The 7,341-nt window shown below is 41.0% G+C and overlaps 1 pseudogene; it reads right to left on the bottom strand.

The window, feature by feature from the left end:
• Nucleotides 1-1,050: 1,050 nt before the first annotated feature.
• On the bottom strand, nucleotides 1,051-6,178 carry LOC137765944 (Y-box-binding protein 1-like; annotated as a pseudogene).
• Nucleotides 6,179-7,341: the final 1,163 nt, after the last annotated feature.

The raw sequence follows: 7,341 nt of genomic DNA, 5'->3' as shown, positions 1-7,341 counted from the left end.
TTTCCTGCACAAGTCAGGCTCCATGTATGATGCTACTTATACCTTTTTTGGCAGACTGATGTTCACAGTCACATGCATAGTGTAAAAACTCAAACATTCTGTTTCTTCTAAGCTCAACAACTACCACTGAATGTAAACTTAGTTGCTTTGACATGGGAAATTATGACAGAAATTTCAATTAAACAAACTATGCTCTTTTCCAAACAGTCCCTAAGGCCAGATTCTCAGAGTCAGTCATACATAAATGTCATTGCAATCATTCCAAATAGGTTGCTAACATATGCAAAACTCAGAGTAGTCAACTTCTTTAAGCTGAATGACCTATCAATAATACCTCACAATTATTTAAACCTGGTCTCCAAGGATTTCAATATGTTTTATTTACCCCCTGCCACTCAAGTTATAGGTAGGATGTAGACAGAGTTGATATTAAATAAATTAATAAATCAATTTAAATAAATAAATTTAGAGTTAAATAAATTTAGGCAAAAGCACTTTGAAATCAAGTAGCAACCAAGAAGACAGAGTGAGGCAAGAGTGAATCCAGTACCACCTAACAGAATGAGAAAGTGAACATGATATACTAAATATAGAGGAAAAGAGAACGGGGGAAGAGCCAGCACAGTTGGGCAAGTGGAGTGGGCTGACTTGCACATCTCCTTGTCCACTAGCAAATGGGGAAGTGGTGTTCCCATTGTGCAGATGGGTTGCTCAGATGACCTCTAGGGTATCTGAAGCTCTGGGTCATGAAGACAGGCAATAAATTTAATTCCATCCTTTATTTCCTCTTCACTAATACTCAAAATGATGACCTTTTTTAAAACATAGAATAAATTTATGTTTTAATTTCATGTGAAATTCATTGGTAACTCGGGCACAAAAACAATAGTGATGAACACAATTTATCCAATTTTAAAGCAAGAAAGGATATTAGAGCTCATTTTCCCAATTATTTCCCTTGTGAAAAGGAAACTGAGACCCAAAAGGGTGACATGAATTGTTCCAGGTTATACAACGAACAAGGGACAGAACTGGAACTAGAACTTAGCTCTACTTACTCCTGGTGTCTTGTGCCTTCCTTTCTTCATCCCTCGTGATATCTGCGGAATCGCGATCTCTAACCTCGGTCACGTTCTGTCTCACTGGTCTACCTTGCTCCTGGGCACCCTGGTTGGCAGCACCCGCCATTCCTTCTCCCTGCACAGGAGGGCTGGAGCACCGCGATGGCGCCCAAAGCGTCTCCGCAGGGGGTTGGGCACCGTGGCCTGCGGCAGGGCCGGCGCTGTGCGGCCTGGCCTTGGGGAGCATCTTCCATCCTTCACTCTTTCCCCCACTCTCACCATTCTGGCCATTCTGCTGGTCACTGTGTTGCATCCCCTGCGACAGGGAACGCCTCTAGAAGGACTCCGCTCTGCTGCACGTTGACTGCCCCCGCAATCTTTTCTCCAACACAAACTCCACAGTCTCTCCATCCCCTACACCGCGAGAGGACTTCCTGGGTAATTGTCGGCTGTACAAATACATCTTCCTTGGAGTCCTTCCTGTTGAGGAAACCATATCCGTTTCTTACAGTGAATATTCTCGAAACCTTCCCCGCGTTGCTCTTGCGGTGCCCGCCGGCAGGTGCGGCGGATGTGGATGGTGCCCGGCTTGGTGTCCGCCGCGCTGAAGCGGGGAGGCGCGGACGCGAGGTGTCGGCCTCCCAGCTCACGTATGCGGCGGGAGCGCGGCGGGGAGCGGGGCGGGGCGGGGCGGGGGGCGGACCCGGGCAGCTGCGCTCCTCGCGGTGTGACGGTAATTCGGCCGGCGGCAGGGCTGCCCAGGGCCCACGGAGGTCTGCTCTCCACTCCCGCTACTGATGGAACTCAGCAACAAGTTTCTTGAATGGCTAGTACGTTGCAATAATGTCCTAAAAGCAAGGCCTCATTTCATTCTTCAGAGTTTTACTAAACTGGAAATAAACTATGACTTATGGGGCTTCCTTGGTGGCACAGTGGTTGAGAATCTGCCTGCCAATGCAGGGCACACGGGTTCGAGCCCTGGTCTGGGAAGATCCCACAGGCCGCGGAGCAACTAGGCCCGTGAGCCACAACTACTGAGCCTGCGCGTCTGGAGCCTGTGCTCCGCAACAAGAGAGGCCGCAATAGTGAGAGGTCCGCGCACCGCGATGAAGAGTGGCCCCCGCTCGCCGCAACTAGAGAAAGCCCTCGCACGAAACGAAGACCCAACACAGCCAAAAATAAATAAATAAATAAGTTAAAAAAAAAACCTTTAAAACAAAAAACAAAAAAAACTATGACTTATGAAAGGAATATGGCTGGGTTTTTACTAATAAGTACTGTTAGCTGTGGAAACTATGTTGTGTTCTAAGCAAGGGCTCTCTTTTATGGTCATTTCTTTATTGGATAGTCAGAAGACTGGCACAATTAGTTTTTTGTAACATTGTGACTGAACCCAATTTTGATAAGACTTATGCCATAATTTCTGTCTTTAGTTCAACCTGTATCCAACGCTTCAAGTAAAACAGAATTTCTAACTCCAACTGTGAGTGTTTCCCCTTGCGGTATGTTATTGAACTTAAAATTACATCCAACAATTGAGCCTTCTAGGTACCGTACGTAATATTTATTTTGCAAGAAAACTTGGATGATTGTTCCAACACAATGAAGCAAAGGCAAGTTTTTCTGGTGAGAATACATATGTGAATTTTTAGAGGTATTATGGTTTCCCTGGGGCACATTTATTATGGTTTTTGACGCCTAGAAATTTGCAGTATCTCACATTATAGGGGAAGAGGAGACATGACTGGTTTTATTTTTTACTACTGTGTAAAATAGTTTACTGAGTTCCGTGTAAACACACTATTTTTCTAATGGCGTATTTTGCTTTTACTGATAATGTATTTTGCAAACAAAGCCTTTAAGGATAATAGGTTCTCCAGGCGGAGAATGGAAAGCAGGCTTGATGTCTGACTTGAAAGCGACTATGAATAAAGGTCAGCAGACAGCATCGATATCTGATGATTTCTCATCAGTGCCTCACAAGGCAATTTCAAGCCAACAAATATTTATTGAAAACTTACTCTATGGTAAGCCAAACCCTGTTCTGGGTTATTATTAGTTCCTGTTCATATGGTCTATAGACAAACTTTAAAATAGCGACTGTGAAGATACCTGGTCTACCTAGGCAGAGGAGGAAACCATCATGGTAACTAAATCTGAGTTTTCACACCAAAATATGAAAAACAGTGTAGGTTCTTCTGTCTTTCAAGGGTCCTACAGAGCAAATTTGGATGACTGTCAAAATGCAGGATTATTTTATACTAATTGACAAAAAAGTAAAAGATTTTATTTCCAATTTTCAGCTTTATGTGTTCTTTTAGGTGTTTGACCTGATATATGAAGTATGGAATCACCCATGATGACAGTGCTTGTGTAAAAACTGAAGGTTCAGACTTCCCTGGTGGCGCAGTGGTTAAGGATCCACCTGCCAATGCAGGGGACACAGGTTCCATCCCTGGTCTGGGAAGATCACACATGCTGCAGAGCAACTAAGCCCGTGCGCCACAACTACTGGGCCTGCACTCTAGAGCCTGCAAGCCACAGCTACTGAGCCCGCGCGCCTAGAGCCCATGCTCCGCAAGAAGAGAAGCCAGCACAACGAGAAGCCTGCACACCGCAATGAAGAGTAGCCCCCGCTCACCACAACTAGAGAAAGCCCGTGCACAGCAATGAAGACCCAATGCAGCCAAAAAATTTTTTTAATTAAAAAAGAAAACCTGAAGGTTCTCCTTTTTTCTTAAAGAGTCTGCCATATTCTATATGTTTAAAACGAGCTCCATTAAAACTAGCGCTTCTAGCAAAAATCTTGCTGTTTCCATTGAAAAGGCATATGGAACTACTGAGCAGTTTCTCATGTGTACTCAAGAATCTTAAAATAAGAATGAGTTTCACAAATGTAAAGAGATGAACAAGAAGAGAGGAACAAAAGTGAAACCCAAGAAAACCTATTCATTTACCCATCTCATGTCAAGTTCTTATTAAGTGAGCAGTTCATAGCAGCAAGGGCTTAATGGTGGCCAAATTCTTAGTGTACATCCAGTTTTTAAGTGGATGGAACATTGGACTGATAAAGAGCCTGCTTTAGTAGTAATTTGGGCATGAGCAAGTCTTTATGTTGAAATGTACTAAATGACCAAATATTAAGACCCTCTCTGTGCATGCAACTCAGATAGATACTATAATTGCACATCCATTTATTAAGGAAAATGTCTTAAAAACAGGAGTTAAAACAGTTGCACGCAGAGCTCAAATTATAACTATAAATTTACCTCTAAGGTTCTTACTAGGCTATCAGAAAAAGCCCACAAGAAACAAAATTGAACATCAGTTGACCTGTAGGTTCCAGAGATGAAGTACATAGAATATTATTTTAATTTTATATTTATTTGAAGTATTTCTATATTGTCCAGTAAGTAGGTTATTTAACACATGGCAACTTTTTAAAAACAATTAGCCTCTTACATATTATATTTTAAAGTGTTTACAGTGAGAATGAATGTCTCCGAACTATGAATTTATCCTCTGAATAACAAGCCATAGCCTGGAAAACATGTGAATGGCCAATAAAATTCAATGTATGATGTTCTAATTTGTCAAACAGGTGAAAAACTCTGGGATTATGGAAACTGAGAATCCTGAAAGAAATCAGTAATTTGTTTCCTTAAATGTGGTTTTCTCTAGAAAATTACTTTAACATTAATCCAAGGCTTTTGGAAGTTCCAAATAAAGAGCAAATGAATGCACTGAATATAACAAAAATACATCATTTTTAATTGTTTTCAAGAAATTTTCTTGAATTGCACTGTGTCACGCTATGCTACACTGGACCACGTTAGATTGGGTAGAGTGATAACGTTAGAACTAATCATTAAACCAAATCCTAGCCACAAATTAATAAGCCAGATATGGAATTATCTTAGTGTGAGATGTCAGAGAAAAGTAGTTTATCACATACTCAAATTTAGGAAATATCAGTTGAGTCCCTTTCACATGCAAGGCTTTGGTTTATGTTCTATAGAGTATGTAAAAATCAATTGAGGAACTTACAGTTTAATGTGAGATGTGTGCACAACTGTTAGGAGAACCATACACTTTGTGACAGAGGCACTAAACACCAATCCCAGAAGATGCTGACCCTTTGTAAGCTTTGGAGATCTTGAGATGAATGGTTACAGGAGCCGGGAGAAAATTAGTCCAAATATGGGCAAAGAGGAGCATCCCCAGAATAGGGCCATCTTTAAGAGACCAGGCATAAATACACAGAACGCACTGGATGCAACTGTGGGCAATGAAAATGGAAGGGCAGATACAGTGCAGTGTTTGTCAGCAGCCAGGTCATCAACAACATCTGTTCAAAGATTACATGGAGAAAAGAAAGAGAACTCATCCATTTCCCATTGTTTCACGGGAAACAACTGCCAGAAATAAGTAGGCAAGATGTATCCAGTCAACCAATGGCATACGTGGTCTCCCAAAGACCTAATGCCCTGAGGACAGATGTGAGAATGGGAAAGACAAAAAGTAGGAAGGAGCTATTCCCATTTGGAGGATCTGAGAGGATTTCAAGAAGAAGGTATTATTTTAAATGAGACTTGATTTAGAGTTTCAGACAAGTAATAATTCTGAAAAAAACACATAAGTGCCCATAAAAATCAGGTGTGTAAGAAATACATTCTCAGCACAGAGGGTCAGCTGGTGCAGGCCAGCAAACAGGTGAGGGTGCAGCATAGATGCATCAGCTCGGTAGCTGGAAGCCAAGGAAGCTTTGTGAGTTGGGAGATCTGCAGAGCTGGCAGCTGCAGAGGCAGCCCATGTGGTTGGGAGATTGAGCAAATTACTGTGTGTGTGTCTGTGTGTGTGTGTGTGTGTAGTGTGTGTGTGGGGGTTGGGGGGCGGTTTCTCACTGTCAGAGAAGAGATTTACAGACATGGACAGAGAGAAGGATAGAAAGAATCTTCAGGAGAGTTTAAGTAAGACATATTAGTATGAATTCTTTTTTACACTTCTAAGATACATATAACAATATACAGAGATATATGAATATATGTACATGTATTTCCTAGTTCCTGTTTTCTGAGAGGTCCTTGAAGCAATGCCATTCCAATAGCAATGATCATGTCGAATACCCAGATCTTGGTTTCTGAATACCATCCTCCATCAAAAGGAACCAAGAGCCTCTTAGAAAAATGGCTGATTCCAGGGCTGGGATGAGGCAAAAACAAGATGAGCCTGGAACATCTTGTTATGCCAAATATCAAGAAAATGCAAAAAAGACATAGGAGTCAGCTTGGGAAGCCAAATCTATAACAATTTGTATCAAAATAATTAACAAGAGTAATGGATTACTAACTCATTGAACAAAATACGACTTTGTAAGTCCATAAATAATAAACTAAAAAATAACTAAGTCCATATAATATAAACAAATAAATAATAAATAGATGAATAAATAGACAAAAAGGAAAAGCTCTTCCTTATAGTAGAATGACAACTAATAAATGAAGACAGAATGATGAAAATGGAAAATCACTCATTTGACAACTATTGTAGACTCATGGCTGATTCAGAAGGAAGTCATCAATGAATGCTAAGCTGGTTGGAGGTTTGGTAAGTTACAGGAGAGTAGTATACTATCAGAATTTCTCCTCACAGAAAACTAATAAATTACAAAGGGGGAAATTGTGATGCCTGGTACACACGAACCTGACCAAGTGATCAAATTAACATCACTAGTGGTAGGATGACTCAACTTCTGTGCCTCCATTATAATGAACGGAGAAGGGCACAGTGTGATTTTGGTGCTATTTTTGCCAAGAATGCATGGCCTGAGTGGGGTTAGGAAAAAAACATCATTTGAACGCATGTTGAGGATCAGATTATCAAGATCCTCAGGGAAGCACTGAGGAATTGTTCTAGACTGAACAAAACCAGAGTCATGATGACTAAATGCAATGTGGGTTTCTAGATCATGAAGGAAAAAGAAACATTGTTGAGGAAATTGCTGGAATTTAAATGCTGTCTGTGGATTGGATGGTAGTGTTGTATCACTGTTGATTTTCTCATTTGGAGGCCAGTAAGAATGTACTATAAGGGAGTTTCCTTGTTTCAGAGAGGTAAACACTGTAATATTTAGGGGCAATGAAGCATCAGAACTGCAACTTGTTCTCAAATGGCTAGACAAATGACAATGGGTATATACATATATCAAGAAAGGCTGAGAGAATACATACAGAATCAGGGTAGATAGGATGAGGCAATTCTTTGTAGTACTCTTGCGATC

The sequence above is a fragment of the Eschrichtius robustus genome, chromosome 6 (genome assembly GCF_028021215.1).
Source record: "Eschrichtius robustus isolate mEscRob2 chromosome 6, mEscRob2.pri, whole genome shotgun sequence".
NCBI lineage: Eukaryota > Metazoa > Chordata > Mammalia > Artiodactyla > Eschrichtiidae > Eschrichtius > Eschrichtius robustus.
The sequence above is the reverse complement of the archived record's forward strand: the minus strand, read 5'-3'. Positions and strand labels throughout refer to the sequence as shown.